General features: G+C 43.5%; 1 pseudogene; it reads right to left on the bottom strand.

Moving 5' to 3' along the window:
• Positions 1-573: 573 nt before the first annotated feature.
• Positions 574-7,269, bottom strand: LOC127416007 (zona pellucida sperm-binding protein 3-like; annotated as a pseudogene).
• Positions 7,270-24,980: the final 17,711 nt, after the last annotated feature.

The raw sequence follows: 24,980 nt of genomic DNA, 5'->3' as shown, positions 1-24,980 counted from the left end.
ATCAATAAACATCTAAAAATGTGATATTACCTTACAAACACTTATGCAAAATACTCCCAAGTTTCTCAGTGTCACACTGCATACAGGCACAGTATTTAAAGAAACGCAATATGTACAGAGGAGGCGATTCTAAAGGTGCTGGAAACAGAGTCATGATTAACATTACTAGTAGCAGGATACTACAAGGGGGTCATTTGGAGAAGTTAAAGCAAATGCCAGTTCCATAATTAATGAACAGTAGCCAACAAGAGCACATCTGTTATTTTGATGGCAGCACACCCGGAGGTTAAGTCAAAACAGGCATTTTATTAGCCCCAGTTTTGTCTATATAGAGCTGCACTCAACACCGTAAAAAACAATTGCCATGTGGGGCAAAATTTTGCCAAGACGCTTTTGAATTGTGGCACTCGTCACTAAATCTGCACATGCAGTGTTTGCCACCTACACATTTTCCTTGGAGGTCAAAGCATCCATTATATATATATGGAAAGGAAAAACCCACCCCACATAAAGCCAAAAGTGACTAGAAACAAAAGGCCAAGATTTTTATTAGACCCTTCTTGCAACAATCAGTCAGCAAATCACAATGGGGCCCAATGGTTGCATTTCCTTCAGATACCAGGCCTGCAAAGAGAGCAAAAACAATGTGGTTAATGATTGTAGGAGTGCCACAGAGTGTACATATTCACAATCTCCCTTTCCTGCTGTAACCACGTTGAGTCACAGCACATGCACACCTGGTCATGGTCATCTGCAGAAGTCAATCTGTTGGGGCGCGCGCACACACACACCTCATGTAAAAGCACATTATCTGGCAGAACATACATATTGGCAAATGAGCAAGCCTTGCTTTCTGGACTTGAAGCCATAACTGCCTTCAAAAGCATATGTAGACCTACAAAAGGGGACAGAAACAATTACATTTTCCCCTTAAATGTGAAGGTAGCTTTCAGCTCCACTACAAATGCTAAATCCTTTATGTACCAAGCCACTAGTAGCTTGTTGGAATCTAAAAGCATCCAAATAAAATCAGTTTTTCCCCCCACCCTTAACCCAGTGAAGGAACCTGGAAGGGGAGCCTGTAAGCTTTGCATCAATCAGGCACCTGAAGCTAAATAAAGCTAGATTAGGCCTGCACATAGGTTGATGGGAATCCTTACTCACCCATGGTTCTCAATGAAGGAATATCTTGGAAGAGTTCACATCAGCAACTGCAGTAACCACACAGAGGAACATGGTTGTACGGTTTTACAGAGGCCTCAATGTTTGAGCTGCCCCCCCCCCCAAAAAAAAAAAAAAAAAAAAAAAAACACCTGGCTGGATGGCCGCTCAAATGTCCAGTCAGTTGCAATAAAAACCCATGTGGGTTAGACCATTTCAGATCTAGTTCTTAATTCCAAAGCTCCAAACAGCCTCATTACAGATCAGCTTCAGGGAGAAGACTAGAACATATTCAGAAACTTTAGCAGCAAAAAGGAACCCAATTGGGCGTCAAGATATTGCTGCTTACATTCGAGAGAGAATCTCAATTTAAAAGGCAAAACTGCACACACGCCTACCTTGAATAGTGACATTCAATTCCAACAGCTGCTGCATTAGCCCTTACAATTGGAGCTCCAACCAGAGCCCCAGGAGTGTAGGGGAGGGTAAAAGGTGTACACAAGCTCATTGTCAGTCATCTGAAAGCAATGCAAGTAAACCAAGTTCGATCGCACACTATGGGCTCACCCTCAATTACAGCAGTTGACTAAAGTAGCCACTCACCATCAGAGAACTAATCACATGACTGGATTTCATATTCAAATACGAGCATCCAGATCTTCACCTACCACTCCACAGCCTCCTAAACTGAGGTATGAAGGATTTACCAGCTGGCCAGTTCCAAAGAAGTCCTTCTTAACCTCCACATGCACAAAGCTCTCCCCACATTGCACTGCAACACTCTGGGCATGGGCAGGTGTCCGCAGTGCAAACGATACATCTGGCTGTTGGGGGTTCTCCTGCAATGATGGGATAATGCCAAGTCAAAGGCACCACAGGACACAAGTACTCCCAGGCTCTTGAAGAATCTTCCTGGGATCTAACCCAACAAGATCCATTGCAGGTCTTTGAGACCTAAAATAAGCTGATGCTTGTGGATCTTAGACAGCTTGCTGAGCAGCTAAAACTGGTGGCTGTTGTAATCTTAATGGATCCTAACCTTGTTAAAACCCTGACCACTGTTCCACAGACAAACCAACTGCCAGAAAAAGCAAAAAATCAGCAAGATCTAAAACCAACATCCCCATTATTATGAAACTCTTTGAAGTTGATGATATTTTTTTGTGCCTCTGTTATGCCTTTTCAAGAGCAGGCAATTAAAGTGGCCACGCCCTCTTTTGACAAGCTTAATGACTAACTTGTGTACCATTAATAATCACACCTGATGCTTGTAACAAAAACTGGAAAATGCTGCCTTTGAAAGCTGTATACAGAGGTAGGATGAAAATTAGGTGCTTTTCAAACTGTTCTGAAACCAATTTCTGTTAAGAGTTGGATTGATTCAAAAACACTGCTGATTAAGCCATTTACTGATTAGGCAGCAAGTCAGCTGTCTAGGTTTTCAGATGCAGCCATCAACACAGGGCCTCGTTTGTCTGCATTCCATTTGCAAAGTTTACAATTTGTGTTTTTATTTATGAATATTTAGCCTGAGACAAAGAATTTTGAAACTACATTTTAATTAAATAAAAATTTTAATTTCATCTAGTGAAATCTTCGTTAACCATCTTTGCACACCATTGGCAAAATAAAGAGATTAAGTACTTTTGCAGAATTGTATAGTGGAATGTAACCAGTCGAAAATATGTGCATACACAAACATTGTGACACATGTATTTTTTTTCTCATCACACAGCAAAGCCTCCCAATGATAATCCACTGCCTTATGAGCTTCTCTGCTGTTGTATTTTGACAGACTCTGACAACTACCAAACAAAAACCAGCTCACATCCCCTACATTTGAAAAATCTTTCACAGCTCCCTATTAAATGTCCCAGAGTTGCAGCCTGTAATATCCTATCGCTGTGGCGAAAATAAATTAGGCAAGTTAATGTGATTTTTGTATTAGCAGATTAGAAACGTCTTTCATGCTCTCATTCCCATATTACACCACAGCTAAGCCCGAATAGCTTTCTCTTTGTGCTTAACCTCATAATGTCAAGAGGATCGATCACACTTTGATTTGTTTTTCTTGACAAAAAAAAAAAAAAAAAGAAAAAAGTTCTCTTTTTTTCAAGGAAAGAAAGTCAGGAGGATGGGAACACTGGGGGAAAATTCTCATTTTGGATTTGATTTTACACTGCTGAATGCCTTTATGTGTGCTTGGATTTGGCAGAATCTATCTAAACTTAGTGATCATATTTTGTGTGGTGTGTTTTGATCTTGCTGTTTTTCTTGAACTTTTCAAGAGAAATTTCACAGTCCAGATGGGAAGCAACTTTTAAAGGTCATCATGTAAATCTGGATTGTCCTTGCTATTTTGAAATAAAAGGATCAAAAGTACTATTTTATAGAGTGGCTGTGTCCCAATCCACAATCTTACACTATTCACTAAACATACTGTATGTACTTTGCTAATGATATTTTTGAGTGTGTGGTGAAATAGTGTCTTAATGTCACAGAGCCCATTGTACTGTTTGTGAATGCATGTAAGCAGTAGCACCTAGCTAAATTTATACCACACATTTAATTATTACTTAACCTTTAGGGTCAAACATTTAAAAACCACTGTGGCATCTTCTGCTTTGCAGGGCTGCTGGCAATTTTAGCTGGAAAAACATGCATGGATACTTTCATAATCCAATAGAAAAAAGTATATAATCTAGGCAGTGGTATACTAATTTCAAGCTACTGTGCTTTTCAAACGGTGCATACTGTTTAGAACAGATAGTATGTGAAATAGGAAGCAGGGATACAATCAACATTAACATGCAATGTTCCTTCTTCAGTCCACCCAGACATTTTATGGAAACTAAGCTTAACTAATTTGACCATCCACATTTACATATCAATGCCTATTAAATATTCAGTTTAGGATCTGAGTAGCCAGGCAGAAGGAAATGAAGAAGAATTGAGACAGAATTACACCAAGTTGGCCTATAATTCTAGGAAATTCCTCTAAGCATTAAGAAGCTAGACATTTGAACTGGCACCAAGGTGTCTGAGCTGGCCTGCATCTGGCCAGTGTAACTGTCACAAAAGAAGGGAGGGTGTCCAGAAAAAAACCAACCTTTACCCAAAACCCCCACAACTGGCATGCACATTCCAGAGGAAGAACTGTGACCATGGAAGCCTGGGGTTTCCAGAAATCCAAAGAATCTCCTTGTTCCGTTCATTCAAACACTTAAAATTATATACTGAATGACCATCATGTGACAGTCAGCCATTATACCAATCACATGCTTAAAACTCATTGTTCAAGACAGAGAGATTGAACACACACCCACTGGATCTGAACCATTGAACTGTTAGTTGGACACAAACTTTTGTTTTTCTTATCTCTTTAAAATACAATTTTACAGTTTCACAATGCATATATATATAGTATGAACTATAACACTATCAAAAGACTCAACGCACAGTCTATTTATTATAGTAAAAATTCATCTTACACAAATGATTATAGCCTGATATAACCTTTAACATATGTGTGATGAGCTGTAATCACTTTTATAACTGATAAATTGGTGATTATGAATTTTAATCTTGTATTATCCATGTTGAAATAGTTAACAATTTTTCAGAGCAAATGTATCGTGTCTAATATGTGAAGGTTTGTTTTCCCATAAGGAGAGCAATGGGTGAATTCATTTCATTGTTATAATTTGTTTTAAGATATAAAATGTATGATTAAAATGTACTTTTTCGAGCTGGAATTTTAAGAGGCCTTTACACAAAGGATTGTAAATCAACTTTGAAAAAGGAGGGAAAGAGGAGATCATGTTACAAGTTAAGTCAAGTCATTTTTATCTGTATAGCAGCTTTACAGAAAATCATGCTTTAACAGAAAATAAAACAGTAATATCTATAAAGTCTTAGAGTCATCATTGTGTATAAATATAAATAATTAAATAGTGAAAAAATAATTGTATTTAGAACCCCAGTGAGCAAGCCGAAGGTGACTGTAGCAAGGAACACAAAACTCCATAAGGTGTTGGTTAATGGAGAAAAATAACCTTGGGAGAAACCAGGCTCACTGTGGGGGCCAGTTCCCCTCTGGCTAAACAGCATTAATATAATGGCAATATTATTTTTTTGTGTGCAGTGCAAGTGATGGTTTAAAATTTATAAACTATATAAGTGTTAAGGGCCAGTGTTTAAAAATATTTTTTTGACTAATGTCTTTGAAGTCCATCCTGGATTAACTGCAGAAGTTCACATAGAATAATTGTCTTGTTAGTTGGCTGATGAAGGCTTTTGTTGGAAATTAATTGATAGACTATTTATTCCATTTCAAGAAGTGTAGTCCATTAATAAACAAAGGTGATGCAGGCAGTGATCAATGAGGTGCATCACAGTTTAACCGGCAGGTCATTTCAGTGAGGTTCGGTGGGGTCTATCCTAAGTTCAAGGTTCAGGCAGTGGCATATGATTTATCCCATGTTTAATGGTTGGAGTTGGCATCAGTTCATCCCCTAAAGTCCATCGTAATAGACTGAAGTGATGTCTGGCTGGCACTGGCTGCATTTAATCATCATCACTCAGAGACACATAGCAGTGGAGTCCGACACCAAGCAAGGACGGAGCTGGATCTGGCCGGCTCTGGTAACCTCGGGATATGGATCCTGAGGTTGAGACAGGGAAACAAATATGAGCGTGTCACAGGCCAAAATTTTGTGATTGTAATGAACGTGATGGAACATAGCATGGTAGAAGGTCACTTAAGTACTGTGGAGCTAGACCATACAAAGCTTTGTATGTAGTTAACATAATTTTAAAATGAATACAAAATTTAACAGGAAGTCAATGTAAAGACGATAAAATTGTGCTAATATGATCATATTTCTTGGTTCTCGTCAGCACTCTGGCAGCTGCATTTTGAACCAATTGAAGTTTATCTATTGAACTTGCAGTACATCCTCCCAGTAATGCATTACAATAATCTATTCTTGAGGTCATGAACGCATCAGCAACAGAGAGCATGTGTCTTAACTTAGAAATATTTCTGAGGTGGAAGAATGCTGTTCTACAAACACTGGAAATTTGATTTTCTAAGGACAGATTGGTATCAAATATAACACCTAAGTTCTTCGCTGTAGAAGACGACGTAATAGTACATCAGTCGAGAGTCAAATTATATTTTAGCGGCTTATTTTTAGAGGTGACATCATAAAGACACTGATTAGCTTAGAGCCTTTTCAGGGTTGGACCAAACTGAAAGGGTTAAAAGACCATGCATGACCACAAAAGTTAGTTCTTCGAATTCTCCGGGTTCTTCGAATTCTTCAGGTTCTTCTCCTCGGGAAAAGGGCCGATGCCTGGCTCGGGAGTTCTCCTGTTCCGGCAGACGAGTTTGCATGTTATCATCACGGTAGTTCCTGAAACTCTCAAGGGAGCAGAGGCTTTCCCTCGTAGTACTCCTTGCATTCAGAGTTCCAGAAGTCACTAGAATGTAGAAGTCACAAGCCTTCTGCTGTTATGAACTGTTCTGTGTTTTCCCCTGTCTTCAAGAAACTCTTATGTTGAAATCACCTTCTGCACTACATATCCCAAGATGCCCAGTCATCATCCTCACCTGTCCTCCATCATTGTGTTCAACTGTTTTGCATTTACCTTCATTTGTGCCCCTATTTAGACCATCATGTTCAGTTATTCCTTGTCTAGTCTTGTTCATAGTAGCATTGAAGTGAATAGTTCCTTTGTTCTTCAAGCCTTGTGTTAGATGTAATTGTATATTCATCTTCTTCATTAAATACTGCATTTGGGTTCGCTAACTTCTCTCTCTCCTGGCTCATTGCTGACAGAAGGCTAGACCCTCGTTGGAACGCAGCAGAAGAACCGACCAAAAGCATGGAGCTGGTGGGTGTGTTTATGGAACTGTTCAGGCAAGATCTTCCTCTTCTGGAATATTCAGTAAAGTTTTATCAAATCTCTGTGACAACCACAATAACTGACACCTACCTCAAATCCATCTATGGTATGGGACTGAACTACCACCAGAGTACAGCTCTTCCGGAGATGGGGAACCTCTCTTTTCGGACATATGTGCAACCAACACTGATGAGCCATTATCCATCGATGAAGGCCCCTCCGCTTCCCACTCCGGTGGCACCACTCTCTTCATCTTCCGAGCCTGCCATCACAGCCCATAATCCATGTAGCACACCGGCTCCTTCCTCCAAGCCTTCAACGGCTCCTTCTCCCAAGCCTTCCACGGCTCCTTCTTCCAAGCCTTCCACGGCCTCGCCCTCCAGGCCTGCCACGGCTAATGAGCCAATGTCCATGCCTGCCGGGGGCAACAAGCCAACACCCACACCTGCCACGGTCATCACCCACACCTTCCATTTTAAACGAGCTAGTTCCTGATGCTGTGTCCATTCCAGAGCCAGCGTTGCAAGCTTCATCCGTCCCAGAGCCAGTGTTGCAAGCCTTTTCCTTCCTAGAACCAGTGTTGCAAGCCTCGTCCATCCCAGAGCCAGCGTTTGAAGCCTCGTCCATCCCAGAGCCAGCTTTCATGCCAGCTCCAGCCCTAGAGGAATTTTTTTTGGGGGGGGGGGCTATTATGGCTCTAGTGGTCTCCGAGCTCCCTTCAATGGAGACCACTTTCTCCCCAGCCTCGGTGGTCCTAGAGATCTACTCCATCAAGCCTCCCATGGCCCTGCCCCTTGAGCCTCCCACGGCTCCACCTTCCAAGTCTCCCACAGTTGTGCACATGGCTGTCCGGAAGATAATTATTAATTATTAAAATCAATAGAACATTGATTAGAATCAACATTAGTTTATTAATCCTTCAAGTCAACAATCATCAAAGATAACTATCAATTATCAAAATCAATAGAATATTAATAAGAATTATTAATTATTCCACCACCCTGGAATCAGGGACTAATAGTAACCGGACAGTATAGCAGTCTCAATATAGGATTGTTCTCTTAGGAAAGTCAATGTCCTGAGAACATCGACATTCAAAAAGGGAACAATGAAGGCTTGAATCCAAGCACCAACATCCCCTGCCAGCCCTTGGCACAGGTGCATGCAGAACAATACCAAAACACTTCTCTTTAAAGTATAACAAAGTTTATTGATGCAGTAATATCAATTCTATCAGCAAGACTTGCAGATTTGAGTAAAGTTTAGATTACATTTATTTGATGAATATAAAACAGGAATGTAATGTCTCTCTTTGGCGTAATCCCCATCTGGTGGTCCGAAGTTTTTGTACTCAGAACCATCAGATCCTGCCAGAGATAGCAGGGGTGAGGAGCCTACCCCCATGCAGGACGGGACTCATCTGGTGGTGGTGGGGTGGTGGAGGTTGCTGTGCTAGCACACTGAAACAGCAATGTGATAGATTGTGAGCAGACTTATAAAGCAATGGCTTACATGTGATTGGCTAGGAGTTACCTAGCTAATGGTGTGATGATGTACAGCTGCTAGTCTTCCCCGCTAGAACTACACTGCGCTTACATTTAATAATCAATACTATGCAGTCGATAAACTTCTGACTTCCAACTACAAACTAAACAATAACATGATTAGATATGGTAACAGACAAGCCTATACTACATGAGAGGAGGGTAAAGGTGTGTGTGTGTGTGTCTGTGTGTGTGTGTGTGTGAATGGGTGTATGTATGTGTGTGTGTGTGTAAGGAGAGAAGGAGTGCACAAAATGCCGGGCGTGGCTTTCGTGGAGAGAGCATCATGCGAGGTTTCCAGCCAGAGAATGTGGCCGCGAATGTGGGCAGAGAGACTGGTTAATGCCGTCTGCCCGTTTAACACATGTCTCCACTGGTACGATAACTTAGGGACAAGGCTGGGCTCTATCGCCAAGTTATCTGTTTGCCAAATGTGTGTGCGGGTATGTTTGTGAGGGGTCGTGTGTGTGTGCGGTTAGTACGAGAGAGAGAGAACAGGGTGATGGCACCGAAGCCGGTTTAGCGATCGTGGGAGAGATGGCAACCATTAGTTTTATCACTCAGAGACGCGATGAACGGCTTGTAATCCGTATGCCGTGGCCGTTTGTTCTTTAATGGATAAACTCAGTGTGCTGGTCTCACCCGCGTTAGCGAAAATGCACAAATAGCCCAACATGGTTGGACGACAACACAGCAAATCTCATTCGTGGTAACAGTAAGTTACAATAATACCTTGAGTATTATTAGCAGCAATGAGTGGACTCGGTGGTCTGTAAACTGTACAAGCAATAACCTTGATACACAAGAATAACACACTATAATAATCTATCTCTGCCCAGATGGAAACCCCTTACTTGAGTCACGTGAGGACGTGGGTAGAATGTGTGTTTGTCCGTCGTTTGACTCTGACTTGGTTCCTCTAAGCTCGGGTATTGATGGGAGGCCGTTTCCTCGCTCTGTCGGCAGGCGGTACGCCAACTGATTCTTGGCGGGTTGGTGGAGATATCAGCGAAGTCGACTTGGTTGAAGAAGAGAAATCTTTTTTCTTCACTTCTGCAGGCAAAAGGGTGAGGCACGGATTGCTCGGCGGTCTCCTTCGGATCCATTAGTGTGCTCGGTGGAACACGGAGAATCTCAGCTCGTCCAGCGAGATGGAGATTGTATGGCCAATGTTTAGGTACGTACGTTACTTTCTTGGGCAGCGAGGCTACACCTGGGAGCAGCAGGGCTACAACTAGACATGGCGAAGCGAAGCTTAGGAGGAATCTCTGGGGTTTTATACTCTCGATGACATCATAGTTGAGGGATGCATTCTCTCGTGCATTTCATCCAGTAGGAGTTGAGAGTTCAGTCCTTCAAAATTTCACACCTAGGTGTAAAGTGAGCAAAGCTTGATGGGATCTGTAGTCTGTTTGGACTCCCATTGTTTTATTTTGGCACTGTTTGGCTTTGAGTGTTCCTACAGGCCTCAGTCACACTTTATGAATGTGTGTAGGCCTGCCTTTGTCTCCTATCTGAGCACATGAGGCCCAATATTCCCCACTTTGGTCTGAATAGTTGGTTGTTGTCCAACGTCTTTAGAGCAACTGAAGGGCCGAACAGTTCCTGAAGGTTCACAGTAACCTGTGTGTTATGCCATCCGTGTCTTCCTGATAGGACAGGAAATGGTTGTACAGTCCATACAGTTCATAGAGTTCACAGTGGGTTTATCATCTGGGCAGAGACTGAGGCACATCTGGGCATAGAACTTCTAGCTAAGTCTAAAACTACATTCATCACACATAAAGACAAATATTCCAAGTTATGGGCAGGCACAGCATTAACAGTAACACAATCCTTTGCTTTTCTTTGGTCATAACACAAAATCATAGTAGAACCTGACAATGAATACTAGGACCAAAATGTTAGATGAAAGGGGTTAGAGGAAAGGAGGGTTAAAGGTTAAAAGGCTTATCCTTGGAAATTATTTGGGTTAACCAGTGGGATGGGCTCAGACTGGTGTGTAAAACGCGGCTGTACGAGAAGGAGGGAGTGCAGTCTGGCCTGTAAGTTTTGAATGTACCTGTACATGGCATGTGCAATAATTACTGTGATGATCCAACCACTAAGCAGGAGCCCGAGGGCAACCAGACTGATGCGGTGTTCTTGGTAAGATAACGATCTGCTTATGTGACTAGGAAATATTGTGGTCAAGCCAGTCGGTTTGAGACTGAACTTCACTAATTACATCACTTCAGCCTGAAGCTGCTGTTGAAGGGTGTCATCTATGGTGAGGTTATGACCTCTAAATGCATCCATGTCATCAATTTCCATGTCATGTTTGTCGACACTGAGATGATGGAGGATAATATCGTCAATGTGCACGGTGGCTCCTTGGGGAACGGTTAAGAACACCGTCTGGTTTGGTAGCGTTTGTTTAGTGGCTGTATCATGGTTGTCGTATGACATTAGAACTTCGGTGGCTGGTGTGTTAATGAGCCAGTGATTGCCTGCTCGCTCTAACTTTGTCTCTGTTCCTTCATCTTTGAGGAGCTAATTTCCCTGATGAGGTCCTGCATTAGATCTCTAACGATACACACATCAGTTATGTCTTCTCTGACAACCTCTGACAAAGTCCCTAAAGCATGCAAAGTGTTATTGAATAGAGCGGAGTGCAAATTTACAGTGACTATAGTACCCTGAAGGGTTTTACCCAGGCCCTGTAATTGTTCTTGTTGGAGGAGGAGTCTCTGTTGGATTTCTGGCATTTCCCCATCGAGTTCACCCATGTGCCTTTAAAGTGCACTGATGCTGACAGAGTTGGCAGCTGAGAGGCCAGTGGAGAAGAGTGATCCGATTGCTGATGCCATGGCAAGCAGCGGGTGATCAAGAGGCCAGGTGTCCCTTGTAGGACGATGCCGGTCGGAAGTCCGGGTTTGACCACATCACTGGATAGGGCGAATCGTAGGCTGAGGAGAGTGCTGAGGATCCACAAGACTTTCATCCTAAAACAAACCAGAGTTGATTACTGTATGAGAATGGAGTGGTGCTAGGAGTTAGTGCATGCTGACAGGATGAGTTGAGGCATGTAACTATCCTTATGGTGCTACTGTGGTGCGTCTTCTCCAATTTGGAGTGAAAACAGCTTGAAGAGCTTAATCTTACTCGAATGGACCCATTTGTATGCCGGTGTTTGGCTTGCTTTTGAGACCCTGATGCTGTAGGCTACTGGTGAGAGCTTCCCATTATCTTGAAGGGGCCTGACCAACTTGATAGCAACTTTTTATAGATTCCTGCCGGTCTGGTGAACCTGAAATAGAGTACCTTGTCGCCTACTTGGTACTCGTGGTGAAACACTTTCCTGTCATAGTAAGCTACAGATCCCTTGATCCTGAAGACAGGACCGGAGGTTTGGGAATGACCTTTAACCTTTTCCCAGTACACTGTCATTCCCAAGATGGCCACAAGTTGGTTGCAAGCCAGGAAGAGTTCAGAGTGCTTGACTTCCTTGTTTCTCGCATTCCTCATGCCATTCTCTTTCCAAGTGGGAAAATGAGATATAAAACTATGACGAGCATAGTTTGAGTCAGAACAGATCGTCAGTTGCTCAACAGTCAACTTGGTGGCTTGCTGGAGCATTATGAGCACTGCTGCAATCTCCACATACTGGCTTGTCTTGTTGCCCAACGGTAGTTGTTAGGTTCGTTGACGTTGCAGTTGAACCAAACAATACCGGCTCCTGCCAAGTCTGACTTTCATGGCGGAATGAACAGCCATCCACGTAGACCCTTGGGAGGTATGCGCAGGTTTTCTCATCATAGTAACGTGTGGTAACAAGTAAGGATTCTGGGCTCGGTTGCCCTTTGCAGTCACAGTGTTGGCATTCAGCCAGGCCCTGGCCCAAGGCCATTTTATGGTTCTGGGTGTACTTGACCTAAATGTAGTAGCCTTGCAGTACCATCATCCAAGTGGCAATGCGGCTGTTGGATACCAGCCCCTCCCTCAGCCGTTGGCTGTTCAGGAAGGTGACAGGTTGGTGACAAGTCTCAATGACTGTCTTCTGACCCCCAGTGTAGCTATGGAAGTGTTCCACAGTCCATACAGTGGCCAGGAGGGCCTTCTCACAGTCAGAGAACTTCATCTCAACAACACTAAGAGGTTGGCTCGCATAGGTGATGACACGTTTGTCTTTATGGAGTAGTTCCGTGAGGGGTCTGGCTATCTCCACATAGTCCTCGATGAACTGTCCGGAGTAGTTTCAGACACCTAGGAAGCTTCTGAGTTCTGACAAACCTGTCGGCGCTTTGATGTCGCAGATGGCTCTAACTCTCCGAGCTTGGGGTTCGAAACCATCTGCACTCACTGTTAGACCCATGTACTCAACCTTGTTGAGGTACCACTGGCCCTTGGCTAGTGCAAGCTTGGCTGCAGTGGTGGAGAGTTGGTTAAGTTCATGTCAGATCTCGGTCAAGTGTTCCTCAAAGGTCTGGTTTTTCATGAGGATGTCATCCACATAGGTGAGGTTACCACGGGCAGCAGCGTCACTCATGACCTTATGGAGGAAGATATTGAACTTGGCTGGGGAATTCAAATATCCAAATCGACAACGGTTCCATGTGTACTGGCAGTTACCAAAAAAGAAAGCCAGCTTGTACTGGTCAGCTGGGTCATCTCTCATTGTCCAGAGTCCACAGTAGAGAAGAAGCGGGTCCCTTTGACCTTGGCAAGTTCTTGGTCCAAATGGATCATGGGCCAGCGGGAAAGTGGTACCTGCTTATTCAGAGGGCAATAGTCAATGGTGAGATGCCACTTGCCGGTTGGCTTTAACACTGGCCAGATAGGCGAGCTGTAGGATGAGTTGCATTCCCGAATGATTTGCTTTTTCAAAAGCTTGTCGAGGATCCCTTGGATCGACTCATAGGCAGCCAGGGGGATTTTATACTGGCATACAAGTGTGGGTAGCGCATTTGGATCAGAGGGAATGTGAACGGTGTGGAGGTCGGTGACCTCACAGTCATGGGAATCTCTCGAGAAGATCGGCTGGAAATCATGAAAGAGTTTCCGAAGCGCGTTTCTCTGATCCTCTGTCGTTAAAGCATCTGCTTTGGCAAGTTGTTCATTGACCTCAGCCTCAAAGCCAACATAGGGTTCCTCTGGTGAGGAACAAGTTCTCTCATCACCAGTGGTTGTGTCTCTGGGGTTGAGTCACAAGAGAGTGTACAACCATGTCACCTCTGGTGCCCAGGGTAGCACTACAGATTGGTTTTCCTTGTAGCGCTTTGTGGCGGGCCACCGTGATCATTTTGGTTGGGAAAGTGGACAGGACACCATCCAGGTTGTTGTCCCTGGCTAGTGATGGAGATAATTCTCCTATCACTGGCAGTGTCAGTTCAAAATCATGAAACGAGTCATCGACCAACATCCCTAGCAGCCGCAGTGCCATCACCTGAATCGGGACATGCGTCAGGTTCTGAACAAACAAGTAGGTTGAGCGGTGGCCCAACTCAAGCAGGGGCATGCCACAGACGGTCAGATTGAGTTCTCAGAAGTGGGGCAAGGCTTGGAAGAATGCCTGTGGGCCAGGTATTATGGAATATTTTTTATTTAATCATTCAGTTAATCCATTTTTGATAATTGAATTAATATGTATGCAATTTGCAATGATCTAAAAATGAAAATGTGTATTCAATGTACTATGAATAACTGCATTATGAATATTCAATGTTAGATATTTAATCATTCATTTATTGATTTAATTATAATTTACTCAGTTTAATAATCAAAGTGCAAATCAATAGAAAAATACAACTTAACTTCTCTACGGAGAATTACAGCCTCTCTCTGTATGACTCTTTCTGTGAATGACCTTAAAGGAGATGTGTGTGTGTTGATACTAAAAGGATGATTTAATGTTTTAATTAGAACAGAGTCAGGCACTGCCTGGTGTCCAAAAAAGGCAGATGATATATGCGCGTTAATTAGTGCTAAAAATTAGATTAAATAGTAACTCAGCAAAAAAAGAAATGTCCCTTTTTCAGGATACTGTATTTTAAAGATAATTTTGTAAAATCCAAATAAACTCTACAGATATTCATTGGAAAGGGTTGAAACAATGTTTTCCATGCTTGTTCAATGAACCATAAACAATTAATGCACATGCACTTGTGGAACGGTCATTAAGACACTAACAGTTTACAGATGACAGGGAATTAAGGTCACAGTTAAAATAACTTAAGACACTAAAGAGACCTTTCTACTGACTCTGAAAAACACCAGAAAAAAGATGCTCAGGGTGCCTGCTCACCTGCGTGAATGTACCATAGGCATGCTACAGGGAGACAGGAAGGACAGCTGTTTGTCCTCGCAGTGGCAGACCACGTGTAACAACTCCTGCACAAGATCAGTACATCCGAATATCACACCTGCGGTACAGATACAGGATGGCTACAACAACTACGCGAGTTACACCAGGAATGCACAATCCCTCCATCAGTGCTCAGACTGTCCGCAATAGGCTGGGAGAGGCTGGACTGAGGGCTCATAGGCCTGTTGTAAGGCAGGTCCTTACAAGACATCATCGGCAACAACTTCGCCTATGGGCAAAAACCCACCTTCGCTGGACCAAACAGGACTGGCGAAAAGACCTATTCACTGAAAAGACACGGTTTTGTCTCACTAGGGGTGATTATCGTCGAAGGAATGAATGTTACACCAAGACCTGTACTCTGGAGCGGGATCAATTCAGAGGTGGAGGGTCCGTCATGGTCTGGGCTGGTGTGTAACAGCATCATCGGACTGAGCTTGTTGTCATTGCAGGCAATCTCAGTGCTGTGGTTTACAGTGAAGACATACTCCTCCCTCATGTGCTACCCTTCCTGCAGGCTCATCCTGACATGACCTTCCAGCATGACAATGCCACCAGCCATACTGCTCATTCTGTGCATGATTTTCTGCAAGACAGGAATGTCAGTGTTCTGCCATGGCCAGTGAAGAGGCCGGATCTCAATCCCATTGAGCAAGTCTGGGACCTGTTGGATTGGAGGGTGAGGGCTAGGGCCATTCCTCCCAGAAATGTCTGGGAACTTGGAAATGCCTTGGTGGAAGAGAGGGGTAACATCTCACAGCAAGAACTGGCAAATCTGGTGCAGTCAATGAGGAGGAGATGCACTGCAGTACTTAACGCAGCTGGTGGCCACACCAGATACTGACTATTACTTTTGATATTGACCCCCCCTTTGTTCAGGGACTCATTATTCCATTTCTGCTCATCATGTGTCTGTGAAACTTGTTCAGTTTATGTCTCAGATGTTGAATCTTTTTATGTTCATAAAAATATTTACACATGTTAAGTTTGCTGGAAATAAAAGCAGCTGATTATGTTTAGTAGTTGAGGACGTTTCTTTTTTTGTTTGTGTATGTGGGTGGACACACATTTCCCATCATTCAGGAATATTTTGTGTAACCAACGACTGTAATAAGGGAAATCATTTATTATACTAATCAAATTAATGCAGAAAGTAATGATAGTTAGTCAATATAAAAGATGCAACCATATGAAGTGATTACAGTGTTTTTTTATGCATATAAAATTAAATAGTCATGCTTTTGCCAACACTGAAGCAAAGTTGGGTCAGGATGACCTGCTAGAAGGTAGACGGTGATGACGAAACTAAGGAGGCATAAGATGACTTTATTGGATTAAGAGGCCATTGCTCAAAGAGATAAGGAGAACAGAAACTGTATAAAATATGCATGTTCTGAAGTGTATTTTTAGATGCTCCATGGATCACCTCGGTTTTGTTACTCTGTAATAAAAGTCTATTTTTGGAATCAGAACTTTGTGCCTCTGAGAAATCTTTGACTTGACTGAGCTTCAATTGCTGTTTTAGGGAATCTGCCATTATAGTATCTTTTGTCCTTTAGAGATCACCTTGCTAGCAACCTAGCACGACTGGAGAATGGTCTGGCCAGATATCATTTGTTCTACCTCAATGGGCAGAGAATGCTTTTCGGCCCAGGCTTGGGACCACAGAACCTGGTTGACTGTGTCCAACTCAGCGCCTAGTCTGACCAAAAGGTGTGCCCCCACAAAGAACGGAGGTTGGAGTTGAGGGACTACACTCTTGAAATGCATGACCTGCCTTTTTCCAATCCATACAGAGAGGGTGCATACCCCAATCGCTTTGAGGAGTCTTTGTGGTGACCCTGCCGAAAGGATGCGGTGACTTCGCGGTGTGAAGAACGGAGGAGGACTGTGTCGACACAAGCCATTGTTTAGGTCCTGGCTCACAGCGGTCTTTTCTGACCAGAGCACTATAAGCACTTCTGGTGTCGCTATACTGTTGATGTGCACGCCTCCCACTATGTGGGGGCTGTACAGGGTTAAGTTTGTGTTCTTCAGTGAACAAAGGAAAGACTCATGGTCATGAAATTAGTTTTGACTATCAACCTGTGGGCTCGCAGGTAGAGCCAGGGTCAGGCTCTTGAGGAGGCATGATCAATGGTAGGCATCCTCTGGACTCCTAGATGATGGCGACTTGTGAATCTGAATCTGGCAAACTGTTTTCTGGACCAAGTGGCCTCGGTGTGAGCCCACATGTGTCCACGATGGCAGTCAATGATCGGAGCCAGTCGGTCCAGTAGATCCTGGCCAATTAATGGCCGTATTAATTGAGACATATGTAAATGGGGTGTACCAGCGTCATCCCTTGAAAGGTAATGTCGATCCATGCCTAATTTGTGATAGATGACCTATCTTGCATGTAGCTTGTGATACTTACATTGCAGGTTTCAATCAGTAACGGTTTGCTGAAGGAGAGCATTGCTCTAGCCACCTCTGCGAAGGAGCTGATGCACCCCCCTACCACTACTGATGTGTATATGCGTCGGGTGTTGCCCTTACGGAAATTCAGGGCAGCCATGTCCTCATCCGAACGGACAACAGGTCGTTGGTGGCTACATCAACCATCAGGTAGGGGTGCGCTCTCGTGCCATGCAACCGCTGGGCATCGATACACTGGCGCATCTGTGGCAGACAGCGTGTCTTTATGTGTTTTCACAGATCAACCTGCTGCACTTGTTTCTGCAGAGGGTTCGGGAAGATCATGTTCAGCTATTGTTAGTGGTGCCGTATTGGCCATCTCAAGTATGGTTTTTGACTCTGTTCTCTCACCTGGAGAGAATGCCTTGGGAGATTCCAGTCAGACTGGACATGTTGTCTCAGGCACGGAGCAGCATTTGGCATCCCCGGCCCAAGTTATGGAAATTGTGGGTTTGGCCCCTCAATGGGGCCTACTTTTGAATGATGGTTTATCCACTGCTGTGGTTGATACCATCTTAAATGCTAGAACTCTGTCAATGAGAAGGATATATATGTTTAAATGGAATATTTTCGCCTCTTGGTGTGCAGCGCAGAGTTAGGATCCAGTCCACAGCCCGGTTGGTTCAGTGCTGGATTTATTTTGCAAGAGTGTTTTGGGTGTAACATTTAAAGTATGTGGCCGCTATAGCGGCTGATCATGTGCTGATGAATGAGTTTCTATTGGAAGACATTCTCTTGTCTTTCATTTTATGCACTGAGAATGCTGAGGCTTAGACCTTTTTGTCCTGTCCACATCCATTTATAGGATTTATCTATGGTGTTAAAGTTGCTCTCGGCAGTTACGTTCAAGCGTTTAACATCATTATCTGATATATTTCTGACCCTTAAAATGGCCCTGATATTAGCATTGACATCGTTTAAGAGGGTTGGTGATTCGTATGCCCTGTCGACCAATCCCTTTTGCATGGATTTTGCACCAGCATTATCTAAGGTCGTGCTGAGTCCTCGTTTGGGATATTTGCCTAAAGTCATTTCTGTGCCTTTACGCTCACAGATTATTCATTTGCAGTCCTTTTCTCCTCCACCATTTGAGTTGGAGGAGCTTAAAAGGCTACATTTTCTATGCCCAGTATGGGCTCTGCTGGTTTATGTTGACTGTACTAGCCAATGGCGTAATTCAGAGCAGTTGTTTGTGTGCTTTTGTAGCCAAAACAGGGGTGTTTCAGTATCCAAGCAGAGACTATCTCATTGGATTGTGGATGCAATCTCGAGTGCCTATGAGGGGCATGGTTTGCCTTTGCCACTGGGCATTTGAGCCCATTGTACTAGGTTCATGGCATCCTCATGGGCAGTGGCTAGAGGTGCATCCTTGGAAGACATTTGTATGGTGGCTGGATGGTCCTCTCTGCATACTTTTGTTAGATTTTATCATTTGGATGACAGTTTGTCTCCTGCTTCCCAAGTTCACTCTGTTGGATCAGGAGTACGTTTTTGAGATTTCTATTTCCTTAGCTCATTTGTTTGGTGCTGTAAGCTTGCCACAGGGGCTTAGAGTGTTGGAAGCTACTGTTCGCATAGCGTGATGGTATTCCATTCCAATTGCATCATTACGCAATGCTGATGTTTCCTTGAAAGGCAATGTCTTGGTTAGGAAATGTAACCTTGGTTCCCTGAGAGGGAACGAGACGTTGCATAGCTGGCCATACACTCTAGTTTCTGCATAGGCTCGGGCCTTTTACAGAAAATCTGGTGAGATGGCGCCAAGCGCTCTTTTATATTGAGCCTGTGATGTGGCTCCCTATAGGCGTCGCTTAAGCGGCATCAGCCAATAAATTGCCGTGATTGTATACAGGTTTCAGACCACTTGAGACCACTGACGTAGTCCCACTTGCTTTATTATTATTCTTTCAGGGAACCAAAGCTGGTCAGATGGCATCACCAGGAAATAGTTTCAGATCGTTAAATAAACAACAATGAAATAAGTTGGAAATGTTTTTATACGGTGGGTAAGGGGTCATTTGAAAAGTCCACACATTGTGCTGAAACGTGCTATACTGTGGAGGGTGTGGTAAGGGGTCATCTGAAAAGTCCACATATTGTGTTAAAACTGTGGATTTTTTATTGAAAAACAGAAGGCTCAATATAAATATTCAATAAGATGTACAAAATTACACAGATCCAACAATGTATGAATACAATCACTGAGTCATAAAGACAAGAAGTACAGGTGAAGGAAAAAAATAAAATAGTAATTAACAAAAAAAATGTTAAAAACAAATACACAGAAACCAACACAGTTGTATACACAAGATAAAGAAGATAAAATCCTTTTTTTATAAATCATGGGTCAGTGAAGTTCTCAGCATATAAGAAAGGATATACACTTTTTATTAATAATAACTAAAAAAAAAACATTTATTGCTAAAACTGTGAAGGGTGTGGTAAGGGGCCATCTGAATATCTGAATCTGAATGTTGGCAGGTATGTTAGACTATTATCTTATGAAAAGACAAAATATCTCTGTTAATTAATAAGGTGAATACCAAATTTCTTAATGAACAAATAACTTTAAAATTATTTGTTAAACTGATACACAGGTTATGCAATCTAAAGAACACTAGAAAGTCATAAACTGAAAGTATACACAAAAGCCAAGGTCTCTGGAAAGAGGTTTAGTGATATTTATGTTTTCCTTGATCTCCTTGGTCTTCCACTGGTGGATCAGGGCCATGTTACAGTGGGGAAGAAGCTAGATTCTGTTTCAACAACCTTGGACATGAAGGAGCTGAGGAATGCTGATCTCCTAGGAAGTACCGAGAGGGTTCTTGCAATCTGGAACATGCAGATATACAGCCCTTATATCGGCACAAGTTTCTTTATTTGGAACACCCAGATGCACGAAACTTGAAGAGAAGGTTTGCTCGCCAAAGCTAAACCTTGTTGCTGTAGTTATCTCCCTGGTATGGGGATTCCGAACTTGCCGTTGCTATTGTCTCATTTAGTGAGACTTGGTACTTGGTCGATCTTCTGCTCTCTGTTGAATATAGGCTGAGAACGTTTTGTTATTCTCCCTCTATCTCTCTCTTTCTCTCTCTCTCTCTCTCTCTCTCTCTCTCTCTTTCTGTGAAGCAGAGACTCCAAACATTGGATGGTCTGTTAATGTCTCTCCGGAGTGACTCAGAAAATTGTTTCTGTCATTGCCTTTTTTGGGGGGGGGGATTTTCTCCCCTTTTCTCCCCAATTTGGCATGCCCAATTCCAATGCGCTCTAGGTCCTCGGGGTGACGTAATGACTCGCTTCAATCCGGGTGGCAGAGGACGAATCTCAGTTGCCTCCGCATCTGAGACAGTCAATCCATGCATCTTATCACGTGGCTTGTTGAGCACGTTACCGTGGAGATGTAGCGTGTGGAGGCTCACGCTATTTTCCATGGCATCCACGCACAACTCACCACGTGCTCCACCAAGAATGAGAACCACATTATAGCGACCATGAGGAGGTTAACCCAACGTGACTCTACCCACCCTAGCAACCGGGCCAATTTGTTGCTTAGGAAGTGTAACGGGCTCTTAGGTCCCACCTAGTAGGGGAATATTACAATGTTACCCTGGAAGACCTAGAAGTGACAGGATCTTAGTCCCCACCCCCGGTGCTTTGAGTCTCAGTATACACAGTAAGTGTGTATATGTTTTAGCTTACCTATTGTATAATATACTGCAGGAATAAGAAGTGTGGGCTTCAGGCAATTAAGTGCCAACACGGTGGCTTCCTGAAGAATAAAAGTGATGCAAAGTAATAACTTAAGCTCACGTTCCTACCCCCCTAAACCTAATAGTGTAAGTGAGACGCCCCTACTCCAAGGTAAGTTCCACAAATAATTATCAACTGTATTACTTTTAACAATTAATAATTTATTTTCTCTTTTTTGGAAACTGGGAATTCTTCTGAAAAGGTTTGTTACAATTAAAAGAAATAATGAAATAAAATAATAAAACAAATAACAGGTTCTCATAAATTCTTTAAAATGAATTTCAATATCTGGACACGTAAATTAACTCACTAGTAACACTTGATGTTATTAAACAAACTCTGAATCAAATCAAAGACGCTTGTAGTACAATTCAAATGATTCACTTCAAATAACTCTGATGACTCTTAACTTTGTTCAAATGACTCTTTTGAATCAACTTTATGATTCAGTTTCTATTTCACTCAGATTCACATCTGTCAGAGCCAGGTATCAAACTTGGGTCTTTGGCGCAAGAGTCTTAATTTCTACAACTGAGCCACAGAAGGGAGTTGAACCCAATAGTCAGACGTGCTCTTAAAAGAATTCAGAGTTTAACAAAAATAGCAAAAGAGTACAAAAAAAAACAATTTCTTACTGACAATCACAAAAAACAGAAAAATCTTTAGTCCAGAAAAGGATCTGAAAGGAGGAAAAATAATCTCCAAAAAACTCAGGAAAAAGATATCAAAAAACAGCAAAAAAATAAACACGGGGAAAGAACAAACCAAAAGGCTTACAAAGTTTAGTACTTGGAACTAGAGCAAACTTACGGCAGTAACTGGCTAGGAACATCAATAACCAAGCAAAGAAACAAAGGAAGTGAACAACTTAAATACACAGTCCAGAACGAGGCATAGGTGAAAACAATAACACATGATAAAATGGTGGGAAACTGAAAAGAAATACAATGAGGGCCTCTAGTGGCCAAAATAAAACATTAAAGCAGAAAACTCTGACAGGACCCCTCCCTCTAGGAATGGCTCCTGGACTTGCGAGCATGAAATTCTTGAATTAGTTTGGGGTCCAAGATGTCCTTGGCAGGGACCCAGGAGCGCTCCTCAGGACCATATCCTTCCCAGTCCACAAGATACTGCCGGGACCCATGTACTCGACGGGCATCCAGTATTCTGTGGACTGTGTAGGCTGGCTGGCCACCAATGATACGAGGAGGGGGAGGTTTACCTGTCACAAGAAAAGGAGAAGACAAAACAGGTTTTAACAGTGAGACATTAAAAGTGGGATTTATCTTCAAAGACCTAGACAAATATAAACAGTAAGTAACTGGGTTTACTTTCCTGGCAATCCTGAAGGGGCCAATGAACATCTGGGAAAGTTTACGGGATTCCACCCGCAAGGGAATGTTCTTGGTGGAGAGCCAGACTCTTTGGCCGGGGCGCAGAGTGGGGGCAGGTCTGCGTCTATGATTGGTCTGGTGCTGATACTGCTGAGAGACCTTCAAGAGCTTGAGTCGGGCTTTTTTCCATGTCTGGCGGCAACGTTTAACGAACTGTTGAGCAGAGGGAACTGCAACCTCCACTTCTTGCTCAGGGAATAGAGGAGGGGTGTATCCCAAATGGCACTCGAAAGGGGGCATGCCTGTAGCTGAGGAGCGAAGGGTTTTGTGAGCGTATTCTGCCCACATGACGAAGGAAGACCAAGAGGACGGGTTGTTAGCTGCCATACACCTCAGTGTAGTCTCAAGATCCTGGTTAAGCCTCTCCGTTTGCCCATTGGACTCCGGGTGGAACCCAGAAGATAGACTCACTGTAGCCCCCAGAGATTGACAAAATGCCCGCCAGAATCGGGAGGAAAATTGGGGTCCTCGATCAGAGACGATGTCTTGTGGGATGCCAAAGATTCGGAAGATGTGGTTTATAACCAATTCAGCAGTTTCTTTAGCGGTTGGTAGTTTGGGCAGAGGAATGAATCGGGTGGCCTTGGAGAATCTGTCAACTATGACCATGATAGTGGTGTTGCATCGTGTTAGCAGAAGTCCAGTGATAAAATCCATAGAAAGATGAGACCAAGGTCTATGAGGTATGGAGAGAGGATGCAATAGCCCCTGTGGAGAGTGGTGAGGGACCTTATTTTGGTTGCACGTGGGACATGCATTTACAAATGTTGTCACATCCTCCTTGATAGTTGGCCACCAAAATCGTCTTTGGAGGAACTCAAGAGTGCGAGAGGTACCAGGATGACAAGTGAGATGAGAGGAGTGTCCCCACTGGAGGATCTGGGAGCGGACAGTTTTAGGGACAAACAGGCAGTGGGTTGGCCCCCCTCCTGGGTCAGGTTCTCGGGCTTGGGCTTGTTTTACAGTATTTTCCAGATCCCACCTGATAGGAGCTATTATCTTGGAACTGGGAATAATTGATGCAATAGAATCTTCCTGAGGAGTGTTTACATATACTCGGGACAAAGCATCAGGTTTTAGGTTTTTAGAGCCGGGGCGGTAGGATAAGATGAACTGGAAACGGTTGAAGAATAAGGACCAACGTGCCTGGCGGGGGTTGAGTCACTTTGCCTGCTGAATGTATTCCAGATTTTTGTGGTCCGTGAATACTTGGAATGGGTTTTTGGCCCCCTCAAGCCAATGCCTCCACTCTTCAAGTGCTAGCTTAACTGCCAGTAACTCTCGATCCCCAACATGGTAGTTCGTCTCAGTCGGTGTAAGGCGGTGGGAAAGGAATGCACATGGATGCAACTTGTTGTCCTCCCCTCTTTGGGACAGCACAGCTCCAACCCCTACATCCGAAGCATCGACCTCCACGATGAAGGGTTTATCTGGGTTAGGGAGAATGAGAATAGGTGCAGAGGTAAAATGGCTTTTGAGTTTGCTGAAGGCCAACTCTGCTTCATGTCCCCAATTAAAGCTGGTTGTGTTCCCCTTGGTGAGGGCAGATAAAGGAGACGCCACAGTACTGATGTTCCGGATGAACTTGCGATAAAAATTGGCGAAACCAAGGAAACGCTGTACTTCCTTTACCGACGAGGGGGAGGGCCAATCCACAACTGCCTGAACCTTTTGATGGTCCATTTGTATCTGGCCAGGCTTGATAATGAACCCCAGGAACTGAACTTTGGTCACATGGAACTTGCATTTCTCAGGTTTAACATAAAGAAGGTTATCAAGAAGACGTCTGAGAACCTTACTGATGTGTTTTACATGTTCTTGGAGGGAACTCGAGAAGATGAGGATATCGTCCAAGTAGACAAACACAAATTGGTTGAGCATGTCTCTGAGAACATCATTAATGAGAGCTTGAAATACTGCAGGAGCATTGGTGAGACTGAAGGGCATAACCAAATATTCATAGTGCCCAGTGGGCGTGTTGAAGGTGGTCTTCCATTCATCTCCTTGCCTGATGCGCACGAGATGGTAGGCATTGCGCAAGTCAAGCTTAGTGAAGATGGAGGCTTCTTGCAGAATTTCAAAAGCAGTGGTCATTAATGGCAAGGGATAGCGGTTTCGAACAGTGATCTTATTAAGGCCCCTGTAATCAATACATGGCCGGAGTCCGCCATCCCTCTTCCCAACGAAAAAGAATCCAGCTCCAGCAGTGGAAGTGGATGGTTGGATGATACCTGCCGCAAGGGATTCGTTAATGTATTTGTCCATAGCAGTTCGTTCGGGGGAAGACAAAGAGAATATACAACCTCTGGGGGACAGGTTCCTGGGAGCAGCTCAATGGTGCAATCATAGGGGCGATGAGGAGGTAAGGAGGTGGCCTTCCTTTTGCTGAACACTGCCTTGAGGTGGTGGTACTGAGACAGA

This window comes from Myxocyprinus asiaticus, chromosome 25 (genome assembly GCF_019703515.2).
Source record: "Myxocyprinus asiaticus isolate MX2 ecotype Aquarium Trade chromosome 25, UBuf_Myxa_2, whole genome shotgun sequence".
Classification (NCBI taxonomy): Eukaryota; Metazoa; Chordata; class Actinopteri; order Cypriniformes; family Catostomidae; genus Myxocyprinus; species Myxocyprinus asiaticus.
Note: the sequence above shows the minus strand (reverse complement) of the source record. Positions and strands in the feature narration are given on the sequence as shown.